Genomic DNA, 18,378 nt, shown 5'->3' on the forward strand with positions numbered 1-18,378 from the left:
ATTCTGTTATATCAATGTGTTTGAATTTCCTACTGACATAAACTGCTATCAATATCATCCCAGATAAATAGCAAGGTCTAGCAGTGGCCATAAAAGAACAAATCGGCTTGAATTATTTGAATTATTATAGAAATCGTATCCGCGGGGCTTTATTGCGAGTTGTAAAGTGGGCATTAACTTCGAGGGGTTTATGACCGATCCAAACTTACAAAAACTTACAATCTTACCATTTCAAATTCAATCTTGCTACAGCCATTTAACGTTCAACTTTGAGAAAGGAAAGAATAATTTAGGATGTTCTCAAAGAGAGCGGTCGGATTATCATATTCGCTTATAACTAAGAAGGATTTATAACTCGGGACACTTCTTCTGTAATGGTACTGAATAATGTAGAAAAGAAAAAATAATATTTTATTTGCATTGTTCTGAACTAAAACATTTAAGCACGTATATGTTTTCAATTGGAAGTATAAATATGTTAATCACGGTCAAACCACACTAAAAAAGGTTGTTATGTAAAGAAAATATAAGCGGGATACAAATGATAAAATGCAGGACGCAAATATTAAAACGGTGACCCAATAATAAATGTATAACAATTGCAATTGAAATATAATTCCTCATAAAGCAACTTTGATTGTAATAATTATTATCTAAAATGGCTTTTAACAAAAACAGTATATAAGAAATAATAAGCTTTGAAGTAAACAAACCAAAAAAATCCTATAGAAAGAATTTTCGACAGACATTGACATATTCAGCGAAGGGAAAGTAGAAATAAAACTAACAATAAGAGCGTACTGCTGACACGAAAACACTTTAGACCTGAAACTTAACAGGGACAGGACAAGGCCGATCCACAACACACAGGCACTTGCAATAAACCCGCATCAATATAAAGGCTAACAGGCCAATATTTCCCGTGACGTCACAGCCAAACATGGCTCCCGTCAGATTCATGACGTCCCCGCTGCTAATAAATCGCGTATTGAACGTATAAATCTGAACGATGTACAGCTTTTTTGTATTTCAACGTGTGTCGAGCTACGTTTGACGCGTCACCAGATACTAGTGATGGATACGGTACGTTGCTCATTTAGATTTTACTACAAATTTATTTTTATGTAACAATGATTACGTAGGCGTTATCTACCGAAACCTCCCGACCCTTTTTTGGATTATAAAATTTTTGATTGTGGAATTTTACGATTATAAACGCAATGCAATTTTATGATGCCATCAAAAAACTCATATTCAGCTTAGAGTCTAAAATGCTGTGTTAATGTGTAAGCCAGGTACATATAATCGTTTTAAATATAAGCGGTAAAATATACAATGACACAAAATTAGATTTTTTTATTTTCAAATTTCCATTTCAGTTTATTTACGAAGCGTACTAGGTACTTTACGAAGATATAGCGGTACTAAGTACAGAAATACTTTTATATATTTAGGTTTAGATTTAGATAAAGGTATTAATAAAGAAAACCATAGGTAATTCCAATGTTAATGTGGTTGGTAACAACATCGCTAAATACAAATCGCTTACATTATTTTATCAGTATACTTGATTGTTTATTATAAACTTTACATCACATGCCCCTTTTCATATCATAACCGACCATTATTTCTAGCTGATAGTCCGCCTATACCGGTCCCTGGTGCTAACGTTAGCTTGAAAAGCTGGAATTTTTAACGCCGTTCGGTTGAATAATCGCATAGTAAAACCGTGTTGAAAATGCAAAAACCTCCGCTCACTCATAAAGAGTTGGCGAAAAATTATTTGGTAAATCAGAGGCCGTGGCTCGTTTACTTGACAAATCGCCTGCGGCCGGAGCCCTCTTTATAGGGGCCTATTTGTCTGCTGCACGGAGATTAAAAACCAGTGCCTCTCGTAATTCCTGCTTTGCCATGTCCCCGCCGTTTGCGTAATTTAATTTTATTGTCCTCCCAGAGCTTAATTTAAATGTGTACGCGAATATTCGGGCATTCTTGTTTATTATTGAAATATATTCGAATTTGAATAACATCGTTTTTGTTTTCACCTCATTTGCTGCGACATTCCCTAGCTTGTTTATTGTTCCGGGCTAAATAGTTTTGCCGACTAGGTCATTTGTGGATTAAGTCGTTATTTAAATAACTTTGTAATGGCGTAAGTTAGTGCCTTATACAAGATGTTCTGTAAAGTTTTGAAATGACGGCGTATTTGCATGAGCGAAAATCAAGTAGTTTTTAGAGGCAATCCATTACGACGTGTAAAGAAAGTTGGTAAAGCGCAAACTAAAATCGAGATCCACTTCGCTTAATGAGGCCGAAAACTAAAGCGAAAACTTTCTAGTGGTTGCACGACTTTGCATTGCCGATTGCCTATTGCATGACAACAGTGCGATAAATCAGTCCTAACGATAATTTTACCTACATTTCGCCCAATATTTATCGTTGAAATTACAACCGAAGCGGAACGATAAACACTAACATACCAAACTTGTAAAATAGCAAATAAATATCTCAATCGAAAGCAAAAGAGTTATGTAGACATAACACGAACGGAGTCAAATATTTTTGTTGTGGTCCAAACTACTGTAATGGGCTTTGCGGCACGACAGCGGATTCTTTGCATGTTTAATGTTAATTATTCCTGTTACGTAATAATATTTGTTACAGTAGACAAAAAAAGTTGGGCAACACGAGAGTTGTCAATTTAGGTCATGAGATTCACATTCTATCAACCGATTGTTGAATTTTAAAAAAGGCTTCGCCGTACTAACTTAATACGTACTTAACTTTAAAGCTTATTATGTTTTTAACTTAGCATTAAATTAAATCTTTGATATTTCATGGAACAACCGGCTAATGTTCCAACAACACATTGTTTACAGAGGTTAATAGTATAATGGTTTCTACAAACTCACTGAAATTACCTGCGTTTGTTCATGTAATCCTGTATTGTTTGAGATTCAATTTAAAGGCTTGAAATTGCTAGTACTTATAGGTTAATAGAAAAGCTGGTCCAAGAATAGAACCCTGAGGGACGCCTAAAGTAAACGAAGAAATTATTAATTTAAAAGTTATGATGCATGATATTTTTATCAAAAAAAAAAGGATAAAAAAAAGAACTGTTCAAGATCACCAACATGACTAAGCAATTTTGTAAAGATTCACAAATGACAAAAAAATAAAAGCTGCGATAACGAATGACCAAAATAATTGCACTCATGTTTTTATCTCTGCTAACTGCCATCAAATCTAAAATTTAATTATAATTAGTTTGTTCTTATCCGTCATATTGACATTTACATGAAAGATTACCAAAAGCATTTATGAAAGAGAACAAGGTTCTAAAATCAACAAGCTCATACCTTATGGCAAAGAAGCGAACAGTTAAATGCATTCGACCCAGCAATCGCCTGACACCCGCGACTCAGATGCAGCCATAATTGCGAACCCAACATGCGATGCAGGCAAAAATCAAAATCATTTGAAAAGTCCATTAGCGTTTTTTCTTTGGCTGAAAAGTGGTTTTAGTTTGTGAAGTGCAATTTTGTAGGTTTACTTTTTGGTTAGCCCGTGAAGTTTTTGAGTTCAATACCGGAACGTAATTTTGGGTAAATTTTTTGCTCGAAGTATTTTTAACTTTAGATATGTAGAAATGTAATCTAAAAGATAAGAGCACATCCAGACATTTGAATAGTTTAAAAACAAACACGAAAGCAATGTAAAAAAAACTAAACAATGAGGTGTTAAGTAGATTATTTTTCAATTTCATATAAATAACAAATATTTCAATAACAAAAACAGAATACGAATTGAAGAAATTGAACAAGAAGAAAATAATAATAAGACAGTAGATAAAAAGAAAGATTCATTTAGAAAATAACGTGTACAAAATGAAACACTAAGTCATATAATGTATAAAAAAGATACAATCACGTTACGCCCTTGCTGTGTTGTTTTAATGAATGATGTAGAATCCACAGAACGAAATCAATTCTTCTAAAACTATCACTTAAAGCCAAGATTGTTCAGCACTTTGTACCTATTTGACACGATAATTAGAGAATTAAGTCATAATTAACCCAACACGACAGAGGAATAATCAAGTTATTGAACAATCTCTTACCCTATTAATATCAGTTATCCAAAACCAACTTTGTATTCAAGGAACAGAGTTCAAATTTCAATGAAATATAAGCTTAGATACGAGGTATATATAGTATATACTAATGGATTGTTAGCATGTTCTTGCTTTTTAGCTTGTACTTTTAAAGAAACGCGACACCGACATTGTAAAATTTATCTTAACACCTTGGTATAAGGTATATTCATTTTTTTACACAATAATGAACTATTTTAGCGATTTATTCCATGTTTCTTGACGGGAGATTTTGATTCTTAGCTTTCTGATGGATCGTTCGTATTTTATTGAAAGTGTGAAAAATGGAGGTTATGATAAACCTATAAATGGTATAAAGCGAATAAAGGTATAACAGTTGGGTCATACACATTTTATAGTATATCAACTCGTTCGCGTCTTTCCTGTAGACATCGCAAAGGTAAGGGAATCTAGAGCAGCGTAAAAAATAGCATAAGATTTACAGCCATATTCGAACTTTAAGATACGTCAAATACTAGAGATAGAAACGATATGGATTGGATATGTCAGTGTCAAACAAGTGTCAAAAGGGACGCGTTTGTTTGAAGAAACGTCACTTTTGACACTTGTTTGACACTGACATATCCATTCCATATCGTTTCAATCTCTAGTATTTGACGTATCTTAAAGTTCGAATATAGTCGTTATTATATTAAGCATCACCTGTAAGAAGCGGAATATTTTTAGCTTAGTAATTTCGTAGCATTTAATAGCATATCTACGATAACTGCTACGCACACGTAGCGAACGAATAACTGATTACATAAATCTACGAGGCGTAGCAGTTAAATTGTGATTGCGTAGCGTGGACAGTCCTGGACCCTGATTCAGATTTAACAACTTATTACGATTTTGATCTTATTTTGATACGACCTTAAAGAAAGCTTACGCTGATTGGTACATGCGAAATGAATTGAAAGTGGTGTGTGATAATTATGTGCACCTATTACCAATAGAAAGATCGTCAAGGTCGTGTCAAAATAAGTTCTAAACAAATTGTTAAATTTTCTATTCATACGTCACTCCTTTCTTTTCCGTCTGTTCCATCATTATCCATTCCAACATTTCCAACCACCAGTATCAGACTATAAATCTCCCCTTAAACACCTCACGACCTTATCCCGCGACATTTTACTATAAAATTGCTTCCAAACTTCTATTTTATTCTCAGCGTACATATCTTATTAATTTTCCGGATTTCCTTCGGGACGAGAGTTTTACTGCGCGGGAACGAATCGCGGCCAGCGAGGAATATTTAAGTGGGCCGTGATAAATATGGTCACTGGGTTGAGAGTTTGAGACGTTGACTTCACATTTTTCTTGAAAATTTTTGGGTTTTACTGGCCGATGAGTGTTTTAGTGACTCAAGTTCAAACCGTAACACTTTTGTGATATTTTTTTTTTTAATTTTTAATAGCCCAGCAGTGATTGAGATGTTCACAGTTGTAATTAACTAATCAGATCAAATACTTAATTAATTATTTACGTTTATGTTTCTGTATAGGTAATTGTCATCGAAAAACGATGTTGTTAGAGGGACGTTCTAACTAAATCACAACAAGACCGTGTCTAAACCATTATTTTTATTGGCTTATTGGCTGTTTGGTTTACTGAATAAAATATATTTTATTTTATTTTTATTTATTTATTTATGTTTTGTGATTGTAATCATATATTTCATCTAAAATATCATGAAATACGAAAACTTCTTCATTCTACAAAAAAATCTCACAAACTCGTAACTTCATTCGTTTCTCCTTAATCTACAAATTCGATTTTCCAAACAACTGAATATCGAACATAGAAAATAAAACACGGAACACTATTTAACAATTCCGTTACCTATAAAAAATATCTCGAAACGTCAATTTGACACAGCGTAGATAACGAGCAGAGCTTCATTTCGAGTGTCGGTATCGGAATTAAAAAGGCAAATCGGTTGATATCGATCCGCTGTCAATTAACGGTTGTATGTGCTCGCTGGTAGTTGAAGTGAGGTTTTGTTTAGAGATACAAAGATTTGAGTAATATCAAGTTATTTTATGTTCCAAGGGGGCAAAAAATTAGACGAAACAAATTACGACGAAACGAATTATTAGACAAAAGATATCGCGAGCTGCGCGAAACTTGCGACGGAGGAATTGGCCATCACACAGGTTTACCTTTTATCTCAATTACTCTGAATATTTACTTCTAGTAAAAAAAACTCGTCAGGCCCCTCGACTACCTATATAATTTAAATATAATTATCGTTCGATATTTTTTAATATAATTATACTGTTAAGGTACCGTACGGATTCAGACACCTGATTATTACTGATGCAGCGCGACATTACTGTCGACTGCATTGCTGCCGCAAATGTCAAAAGTCAGGGCAGCAACATCAATGTTGATATTTGCGGCAGTAACGCTGGTGCAGTCTGAATCCGAACGTTACCTTTATGCAGGGTAACTGACATAATACTGAAAATGAAAGTTACACATTCTTTCGTGATATTTTTCTATCGCGATAACTTTTTAAATCCGTTAGAGAATGACCTTGATGATTAAAATATAAAATAACTACGTAAAATTGGCTATATAAGCCATAACTAACCATACTTATCTTATCAAGGATGTATGTATAAGCTCTAAAGCCGACCACTGACTAACATACTTCGTTCGGAACTGTCAAATTTTTGTTCTAACTGATATCGGCCTGTCAGTTAGAACAAAAATTTGACAGTTCCGAACAACTGACCGGCCGATAAGCCGACCACGGACTGTTAGTCAGTGGTCGGCTTAGCTGACACACATACACACATATATCGGACAAATCTTGGGTTCTCAAACGGAAGCTACACAATTGCTAATAGAAACCAATCTAACGTACAGACGGACGGCCTACATAAATCAAGCTGGCCAAATAACCCGAATCAATAGGCCGACAGGAGCAAACAGCGCCGGGCAAATCGCCCTACGAATTATGGGTAGGTTGGCTAAAGGTACCGTTCGAATTTAGACTACACATGCATTATAGCTGCAGTGATGCAATAGCAAAGAGTAATCTCTTCCAGACAACCTTAGGGTAGTGGAGAACAAAAAGCAACATTAACTAAACAACAAGAACTTAACCCTGAATGTTAATTAAGATATGTAAAATGAAATAACTTGACCTAAAATAAAAATGATATTCTGTGTAGTTAATGTTTTCATTTATAAAATAATAATGTGTCGGCATGTAAAATATTTCTATTATATCAAGAAAAGTTTGATTGATTGATTGTCGGTAATAAAAATACGTACCTACGATAATGTATATCATATTCATAAGGATCCAGATGTACATAAACACATTTACATAAATAATTTATTATAATTTAAAATGTAATTTAATTGTACAGATTCGTAATGTAATAGACTAGTCCTTGCAGACCGGACTGACCAAGCTCAGGGAGGTATAATTGAAGATGAAAATTTCATGAGATTCCGTGATTGAATATTTCGTTTGAACTTTAAAAGGCTTCTGACGTCATAATTATACGAAAGTGCGAACGTAAATAAAAAATCTGAGTTTGCAGTATAAATAATTCAGTACTTTTATTCGATTAATTATAATTATACAAAATAAATCCTACCCATAATTGACTAATAGAAATTTCATTATCGGAGCCTATATTTGGCTCCCGTGGGCCGTGACGAAAAGCCAGGACAAACGCGAAGAAGATGATAATGATCTTACAGGACGAAAATCAATAAATTACCTTAAATTTATATTAAATTACGAGATTTATTTTTCATACTTATCGTAGTGAGTAAATGCAGTAAATTATTACTTTGATCTTAGTCCATCAAATTATTTAAATTGTCAATGAAATATTTCTGTGACAGGTTTATGCTTAAATCATTTACTGAGTTCAAAAGAAAAGTATCATATTTATGGTATTCTTACATCGTAGTCTGTTATTTAGTTAATATATTATTTAGATTACAGTATTTTTAATGATTTTGTATACATTTTAAATCCAATTTTTATTCAACCGTTCTACTAATCCATTATGCTCGGGGTCGAATACCGTCTAAATCATATTTTTGACGTCGGAATTGATATCCACGGAGTTAGTGGGTACATTCCCCTTTTGTTATTCCATTCACTAGGACAAATAAAGAATGTTTTTGTACTCACCACGATATGATCGCTTCAGGATTTCTATAATAATTTGTCTATTTGTGTCATTTCCAGGACAGATAGGTATTTTTTATATATTTTTTATATTAATAGGGTAAATCGCCTATTACTGGCCACCTTCTAATAACTGGACACCGTATACTAAAAAAGATTATATCTAATATTTACAGATTTAGAATTTTCATAATTAGTGTTATTTGGTTTACTTGTATTGTGTGAATTAATAAATAGAATTCTTATTTTAGCCATTTTACTATAATGTGTCCAGCGGCTAACACGGTCGCATTTTTGTCACCTGTCACGTACTAACTTTAGCCATTTTACTATAATGTGTCCAGCGGCTAACACGGTCGCATTTTTGTCACCTGTCACGTACTAACAAGTATATAAGTGCGAAAGTGACAGGCATAGCGACAGGCGATAAAAATGGAACCATGCTGCCACCGCTTCGCGCTGACTGTCCAGTTACTTAAAGGTGGGCAGTATAAATGTTATCTAATTGGCTTTCACGTCAGTAATTTTAATGATAGCTGAAAAGTAGTATTATAGAAAGTTAGACATGTACGTAAATGTACATTTATAAGTAGTTATGGTAGTTATTTTTAGTAACCACTTTCGTCTCAGTTGTCTATTAAATGGAACCAATTAAAGAATAGGGCGCCAACAGCTGTAGAATTTCTCAAAAATTAACATACATATTTTTATTTACACGTACTTGTGTCTGTAATTACGTCAACTTATGTATATTTTATGTAGTTTGTTTCTTTAATGTTTGTCCATCCATGAATACGATATAGTTGCGATTAGAGAAGTCTCAATTCACTTATAACAATGTGAAAGTCTTGAAAGTGTTACCTATCATCTTTTAAAACAGACGTAAAATTTGAAATGGACCAGTATTTTTTTTTCTAGTAATTAAAACTTTAATCTATCATTGCAGGTTTTACCTAATGCGATAGATAAGCGACACACCAATAATCCGAGTTATTGACAATATAAATAAAACTTCTAACTTAATATTAACATAGTGGCCTTAGTGAAGTCATTCAGGGAGCACGTAAATATGTCTAATGTTTTAAGTGTCAACGGGGTGTATTTCTATGATGATATAAAATATCAGGTGGTCCATACTAATGTTCTACACAATGTATGTAATATAGTATGTCATTTGATTTTGTGGATGTATTTACGTCTTAAAGTATCTTAAGATACATCTAGCATACTATAATACTTCGTTTTATATAATTCATAATAATAATGTAAACAATGAATTTATGTACCCATGAATGGGTTCCAGCAGGCGTTCTACATGACATCAAAGCTCTCCAAACGGCCTCTACGTGTTGGATCTATATCCCCACGCACGCCTTATAAATGACCGGGCTTAAAAACCCGAGAGTTTGTAACGGAGATACAAATGTAAACAATAGTTGATTAACGATCACAATATAAATTCATAAAGATTAGTTTAAAATCCATAATTTATATTGTAACAATATGAAATAAATAAATCTAGATCAATACAATTTTATGAAGTAATCGCGAAATATATTTAATATTTCCAATATAGAGAGACCTTCTAAACCTACTTCACCTTAAGAGTATTTTAACAGCATTGACTGCTACGAGCAAACGGTATCACGTCGAACATCAAAGGTGGACTAACAGCACTCTTAACTAACCATAGGTAAACCTTAAGTCCTATGCAATACGGTTCACGACATGTCAACAGTGCGGACGGTATAGGACAGTAAAATGGAAATGCAATGCGTCCGCTTTTGCATAATAGTTCAAAGCAAACGAGTTGTAGTGTAGTTTACTTTGCGCGTGTATTGGTTGTTAGATTTGTAGCAAATATAGGCACTTAAAAGGTACGTTTTGATGTCACAAATATAGGGCGGTTTGGGACACGGGATTTCAATACGGAAAACGGGTAGAAAAGGGGTTTCAATCGATGTGTGGAAGGGTGGCACCGTCGTCGAACCCAAGCCACCTGGCAGTGGACTTAAAGCGGTGGTGTGTGCCTCGGATGCGCATGCTGATCCTGCATCTCGGCCAGCCCAGTATGGTGCTTAGTGAGCGGTTCCACCGTTGAGATATAGTTTCTATTAAATGTATGGATTGTTAAACAATTGTTAAAGTTTTATATATTTAAGATTCAGCCTAAACCCGATTCGTAGAGCGAGATGCCTTCACGACTCGTATTTTTTACTCTTAATTTTCTTTCTTATTAGGCATGCAGTGTACATCGCTTTCCCTGATTGGTCTAAACTCCACAGCTCTAAATCCCAGCACCGCCAAACGATTAAATATTCATCCAAACCATTCACAGGGCTTAAGGCAAATAGGTTTGACGTACAACTATCGACTCTCGTCCAATCAGATTTACCGACCAATAGGAGCAATTCATTCGGCCATCCTGACTGAACGTGTGGTGACAAATGGGAGGCCATGCGTCTTTGTTAACGGCGGAATTAGGACCTCATTCTCGAATGTACTATCACGCTCCACGATTGTTACGCCATTTAGGGTTCTAGTTAAATTGGACACTCCATAGTGTAAGTATGAAACAACAAATTAAAACGGCTTTTTTATCTTGTTAAGTGTTTAACTGTAGTTAATGGGTTAACTAAACCATATATGTAGTTATCGTTACGTACATAACAGCTACGAGTAAATTATACCCGCAGTAGCCTGACTGCCGCTTTTCTAGTCCAGCTAAATAAAAAGCGAAAGAGAATGCATAAAGACTGAAATTTATAATGTATTCGAAAAATCTTTCCCATTTAGAATAACCAGCGTAATAAAGTTTTTAGTTTTCAAAAAAAGTATTTAGGTAATACTAATTATTTATTAAGAGTCTATAGATAAATTGCAATAGATGCCAAATACTAAATAAAATGTGATCAAATCCTCCAGTTAAGTGGCACATTTATATAAATTCAACTTTCAATAAAATTGCATAGACTTCCCACGCATCACAAACTGACATTGAACAATCAGTTATATGAATATCTATATAAAAAAAGTTTTTTGTTTTCAATTTTTTTCACTACAATATTATGAGAGATTTCAATTAACAGTTTGATGGAATCTAAAATGTCACTCATGGCTTTTATGCGTATTGGGCCAGTGAAACTGAATTGGTATTACATTGGCGCTGACTTTCGTGTCTGAATCAGGCAGGTCAGTTCCTATTATTACGGCGATATTTTGGGGCTCAGCGTGGATTAAGGGAGAGAAATAAATACGAAGAAGTTCTTAAGGGCTTTGTCTGTACACTCGGCTGAAGGGAAAACTGGAGCATGGAACCATGTCAAAGTGATGAACGGTAAGAGATTATTCGGAATTTCTGTACCTATACCATAACATGGATAGTTTACACTAGACTTATATCGACCGGGATATGAACTGTGATTACTTTTTGTATTGTTTTCGAGCGATATTTCGATGCAGTAATATCGGTAGCTCGAAAACAATACAAAAGGTAATCACGGTTCATACCCCGGTCGATATAAGTCTAGTGAAACTAACCGTGAATCTTTCAAAACTGTTATGTATATTTTATTACTTATTCCATTATGTATATTTTATTATTAGTTACACAGTATCTAGATACTAAGTATTTAATTTTGTCAGTCACTATTTTTGCCAGAAAAAGGTCTATGTTTGTACATGGAAGGAAGAGACACACTGTATACAACAAAATAACAAACATCTTCCAACATTCTATTTGTCGAAGTGAGGCATAACAAATTCCGTATATTTTTCAATCTTTTATTGCATTGAACAGAAGACTGCAGCATTATTCTGCAACGGTATAGATTGAATCAGTATTCAGTTCACGTTTGGGCGCCGCCGCTAATTGATAGCTCTCAAGCCACAAGAGTTTAAGTGAATTTTTCATCGAGTTTTAATTTAGTTCAATTTGGTATCGTTATCGGAATTCGCTTTAAAGGTTATAAAATGGATGGAATACTGAGATTCATATGTTTTTATTTTAAAAGGTCACTTGAATACCTATAGTATTTAATACGATCAGTGTTTTTTTTTATAATTTGATTAATGTCGCACATAAAACTGATGCAGAAGTTTTGTCACTTTATTTTTTGTTAATTATTTATCTCCTCTGTATTTGATTATGATCCTTTGTATTAGAAAATGTTTTAGTAGAACCGTAGAAAAAATTATACGAATGTTGTAAGTGTGTAAAATATTTTATTCATTATGTAAAGTGTAGTACTATATTATTTTTTTAGTATTGTTCAATGGCCAACCGATATATCGGAGCGGCTAAGGTGCTCAAAAATATCTGAACATGTCCTTTAATTTAGATTTGTTGAAATATTTGTGAACACCTTGTCCGCTCCCATATATCTCTTGGCGACTGTACCACCTATCGTATATTAATATTTAATAAGAAGTGTTTCCATGTTTAATGACTCCAAATATTTTATTTTCACTTTCCTCTTTACGTCATTAATCGCAAAACATACTTTCGCTGTACTTAAAGCCAATTTGCAATCAGTAAAACATTTACCCCTTATTCATAAACGTGTGCTAAGTTAATCAGCTGATGATCGTCGATTGTCCCTCTCTATGACATAACGACAGATAGGGACAAACGACGATCATCAACTGATTAAGTTAGCAGCCGTTTATGAATAACGCCATTACTTTTTAACCAGACAATTCTACGAAGAAAATCGTCTGAAAAGTCAACTGCACTTTTTCAACACTCAAACATCAAGTACACTTTAAAAGCTCATTTTGAGGAAATGCCTCGAATTTCACATTGAAACGGGCCGTCGACATTTTTCTTTAATTAATTTAGAATCAGAAGTGCCTAGAAGATAATTACAACTGCACTGGAGACAGATTCTGATTTATCAATCTAATATGGTTTTCATCTTGTTATAATACGACTAACAATGCATGTCCCGAGCACCAATAAACAAATAAATATTATAGGACATCCTTACACAAATAGACTAAGCCCCATAGACAACTATACAATAGTATAACATACAAAGCCTTAAATACATAGACAACACCCATAACTCAGTAACAAATATAAAAAAGCGGCCAAGTGCGAGTCGGACTCGCCCATGAATGGTTCCGTATTTAGGCGATTTATGACGTATTAACTTCAACTTCAACTTCAACTTCAACATTTATTCAGCAAATAGGCCACAAGGGCACTTTTACATGTCAACATTGAATTTACATACAAGCAAAATAATAATAATTATACATCAACAATTATTAAATACAACTACAACTACCAAATCAAACTAACGTAATACAATTACTTAGAGATGTATAAGGTCTCTTAATGTCGAATTACATAAAAAAACTATAATAATAATATTAAAATAAAAACAAAACAGATACATGGAAAAAAAAAACTAAACTTATTTAGAGGTGTAAATGTCTCTGTAAGTGTCAGAACTAAAAAATAACATAGTTTATCAAATTATCCTTAGAGATGTATAGGGTCTCCAAGAGTCACAATCCTGTATGATTAACACATTAAGAGAAAAAAAAAACATACGAGAACCGAATGAGGCGTCTCACTGCAATTAAATTAAAAAATAAAGTTACTAAATATATTCGTGTTAGCTTAAACAGACCCGTCTCCACAAACAGCACCCGTTCACGAGTACGACGCGTATCTCAGCCATCGCCTCCCTCAACCTTCATTCGGGAAAGTGGCGACCCGATCAACGACGCCACCGTAAGCAAAGACTTTTAAGCGAGCATGACATGTTCAAGCTACCGGCCTATATTAATATTAAAATAGTGATAACACTTAGCTGTGAGACACAGCATTTTGTGCTCGTATGTTACATAAAAGACGGTATAGCTTCACATAATTACTAGCCTAAATTGACTTAGAGATGTAAAGGTCTCTAAGTGTCCGAATCATTAAAAATATAAGTATGTACAATAAAATAAAAATAATAAAATGAATAAATACTTAGGGATGTAAAGGTCTCCAAGTGTCAGAATCATTAAAAATAAAATAAATAATTACTTAGAGATGTATATGGTCTCCAAGTGTCCAAAACTAAAATTAAATTAAACAATATAATCAAGCGAGAACATGATTGTCTCATGTGTCAATTCGACTGGACACTAGCATATTTAATTTACAATGAAAAAACAATATTTATTGAACTCTTATCATACTATCGAAATCAAGCTACAGGCTTAAAGGCATCTCTATCGTGTATAAAATCATTTACAGTGTAGTACGCCTTACTTAACAAGGAGCGCTTAATGTGTGACTTAAATTTGGTAAGTGGTAAATTCGCTATGTCAGTAGGGACTTTGTTATAAAAACGTGTACAGTTCCCGACGAAAGACGTACTAACCTTACGGAGGCGGTGGGCGGGCACAGCAAGTTTATGTTTGTTTCTAGTGTTATAGTTATGGATGTCACTGTTAAGCTTGAATTCGTGGATGTTTTTCCGAACATACATAATATTCTCAAGTATGTATTGAGATGCAATGGTAAGAATGTTAACCTCTTTGAATTTCTCTCTCAGAGATACTCGAGCGCCCAGTCCATAGATGGAACGTACAGCTCATTTTTGCAGCACAAATATTGTCTGAATGTCTGCCGCTTTTCCCCACAACAGAATTCCATACGACATAACACTATGGAAATAACTAAAGTATACCAGCCTGGCCGTCTCTACGTTTGTTAGCTGTCTGATTCTCCTCACTGCATAGGCTGCTGAACTGAGTTTGCCGGCTAGAGTGGCTATATGTGCATGCCATTGCAGTTTTGAGTCTAAAGTGACTCCCAGGAAAACAGATCGATCTTCAAATTCCAGCGTATCACCTTTTATTTTAATCTTGCTGTTAGTTACCTGCTTGACGTTAGGTAGCGTAAACTTGATGCATTTGGTTTTCTTGGCGTTCAAAAGCAAATTGTTTGCCGTAAACCAGTTTACTACGGTAGATAGCGCTTCATTAATGCTATCGAAGCTATTTTCCTTTCTGTCCACTTTAAATATAAGGGAAGTGTCATCTGCGAATAACACTATATCATGTCTATCTTGCACAACTTTTGGTAAATCATTAATGTATACCAAAAACAGGAAGGGACCAAGAATTGAACCTTGAGGCACTCCGAGGGCTACCGGGGACCCCGCTGATTGAGCTCCATTAATAACTACTCGCTGAGTTCTATCCGAAAGGTACGATGAGACTAGGTCAAGGGCACTAGCCTTTATCCCATAGCGGCTTAATTTTCTCTTTAAATTTTCGTGATCAACGCAATCAAATGCCTTTGACAGATCACAGAAAATTCCCACAGCATCTTGAGCTTTTTCCCAAGCGTCAAAGATGTGTTTTAGAAGTACCGCACCGGCGTCAGTAGTAGATCGACCTCTGGTAAAACCAAATTGATTGCTATCCAGCAGTTTATTTCTGTTGAAATGTGACAATAGTTGATTCAGAATAAGTTTCTCGAACACTTTGCTTAATGCCGGTAGTATTGAAATTGGTCTAAAGTTCGCTGGATCTGTTTTCGTTCCTGATTTAAACAGCGGGATGATTTTACTATGTTTCATAATATCTGGAAAAATACCAGCATCAATGCATCTGTTGAAAATCTCAGCCAAGTATGGTGTAATCGATTCAATAATGGAATGTAATACTTTGACTGACAGGCCCCAAAGATCTTCTGTTTTCTTTAAATTTAATGACCTAAAAGTCTTAAGAACAGTGTTCGGAGTGACATATGAAAATTTGAAGATTTCTGTACATGCCGCCACATTTGTCTTCAAAATTTCTTCAGCGACGTCTGGCGATGAATTAAGAGCCTTTGTCGTTTCTACCGGTATATTCGAGAAAAACCGCTCAAAATGATCTGCCACTTCACGATCGGAACTTACTAAAGTGTCAGCAATTCGTAGGTTGTAGTGCGGATCCTTCATTTTACGTTTTCCAGTTTCATTGCTGATTACTTGCCATACAGTTTTAACTTTATCACTAGAATTTAGGATCTTTTTGGACAAAAAATCAGCTTTCGCGGCGACACACATCATCTTAAAAGATTTAGAAAAATTCTTAACGTACTCCAGAAATTCCGGCCTTTTATCAGTTGCTTTTAAATCATATAAGTCGTAGAGTCGGCGTCTTTTCTCGTGAATATCCGGCGTAGCCCAGTCGCTAAATTTAGTCTTGGCCTTACCTTGAACCTTCTTCTGAATGAAACAGGTATCAAATTCCTTTTTAATACAGTTAAACAACTCGGAACTCAAACAATCGGGGTCTTCCTGAGTACATGAAAGATAACATAATTGTTTAGTGATATTACGATTGAATAAATCTAGGCGCCTTTCGGAAATCGGCCTGCACATAGTATCTTGAGGAATTTCTTCAGTTTTCCCGCTGAAAGAAGCTTTTAGTCCACAGTGGTCAGAACTTAGGTTGTTAATAACAGATTTACTAATCGCATCCCTGTTACTAAAGATGTTATCTATACATGTAGCACTGGTTGCTGTGATTCGAGTGGGCTCACAAAATAAGTTATCTAAATTAAAAGATTTGAAAGTATTTAGTAACCTTCCACAAGTTGGCGAATTTTCAAGCAAGTTAATATTAAAATCGCCACAAACAATTATAATTTTCTGAGTTCTAAAAACACTACTAAGTACTTCATCTATCACAGATTCAAATAAGTTATAGTCCGCCGAAGGGGGCCTGTACACGCATACAATTATAAATTGTTCCAACTCAACACAGGAAAGTTCTATATGCCGTTCCACAGACATGTCAACAATGTCTCTACGCTCCTTACATTTTAAATTATGTTTCACTAATATCAATGACCCGCCGCGATTGCAGGATCTCCTAAAAAAAGAACTTACTACACTATGATTATTAAAATTAAAAAAAAACTACTTACTAGATCTCGTTCAAACCAATTTTCGGTGGAAGTTTACATGGTAATGTACATCATATATTTTTTTTAGTTTTATCATTCTGTTATTTTAGAAGTTACAGGGGGAGGGGGGGGCACACATTTTACCACTTTGGAAGTGTCTCTCGCGCAAACTATTCAGTTTAGAAAAAAATGATATTAGAAACCTCAATATCATTTTTGAAGACCTATCCATAGATACCCCACACGTATGGGTTTGATGAAAAAAAAAAAAATTGAGTTTCAGTTCTAAGTATGGGGAACCCCAAAAATTTATTGTTTGTTTTGTATTTTTGTGTGAAAATCTTAATTCGGTTCACAGAATACATCTACTTACCAAGTTTCAACAATATAGTTCTTATAGTTTCAGAGAAAAGTGACTGTGACATACGGACGGACAGACGAACAGACAGACAGACAGACAGACAGACATGACGAATCTATAAGGGTTCCGTTTTTTGCCATTTGGCTACGGAACCCTAAAAAGTAACCCTTTAATAACAAAACTTCAGTGAGACACAGACATATTAAATATATTAAAAATATACGCCGCAGCGCAGCAATATGCGGCGCAGTCTACGCCGGTCCGTCACCGTTAAGGGCCTACTGCAGCCGCGTCTGGCGCTTCGTAAACCACGCCCGCTAGTTCTTCCCTCCCCGCTAACACGCACACATGGAAAAGCTTCGCGCCGCACGTGAAGTTTGTGTTACCTTTTAGCACCATCTAACGTTACAGAAGTTAACTACCATTATACGCGGTCGCTGCGGTCGGCCAGAAACTTAAATTCGGAAAAAATTTAAACAGATGGCGTTGTTACTTGTTCATAATAGCAAACAATAAAATAATTAATTCATAAACCTGCATATTTATTGTTGTTTTGGAAGATGTTAACAGCATAGAAGCAGCAGCGTAGATAGCATATAAGTTAAGAGTACCTATTGATAATAAGAAAATAGCACAAGAACAGAAAAGAGATTATTTTTCATAAAATATGATGAAAACAGATTTACTTACTTGATTACGCTCACCTGACTTTTCGGTCACTAAATGCAAATTTCAACCTTATTGTTATGGGGTTACAATACCCCTGGGGTTGCAGGCGTCCATAGTCGTTATTA

General features: G+C 34.7%; 1 protein-coding gene and 2 long non-coding RNA genes across 4 annotated transcripts in view; 1 reads left to right on the forward strand and 2 right to left on the reverse strand.

Moving 5' to 3' along the window:
• LOC134652870 (uncharacterized) overlaps window positions 1-18,378 on the forward strand; it is a 330,529-nt gene that overhangs the window by 231,576 nt on the left and 80,575 nt on the right. The gene's annotated exons all lie outside the window — the stretch shown is intronic.
• LOC134652872 (uncharacterized) overlaps window positions 1-18,378 on the reverse strand; it is a 503,949-nt gene that overhangs the window by 57,833 nt on the left and 427,738 nt on the right. The gene's annotated exons all lie outside the window — the stretch shown is intronic.
• Window positions 1-18,378, reverse strand: part of LOC134652853 (calmodulin-binding transcription activator 2) — a 159,420-nt gene that overhangs the window by 43,134 nt on the left and 97,908 nt on the right. The window lies entirely within an intron of this gene.

The sequence above is a fragment of the Cydia amplana genome, chromosome 12 (genome assembly GCF_948474715.1).
Source record: "Cydia amplana chromosome 12, ilCydAmpl1.1, whole genome shotgun sequence".
In the NCBI taxonomy this organism is placed as follows: Eukaryota; Metazoa; Arthropoda; class Insecta; order Lepidoptera; family Tortricidae; genus Cydia; species Cydia amplana.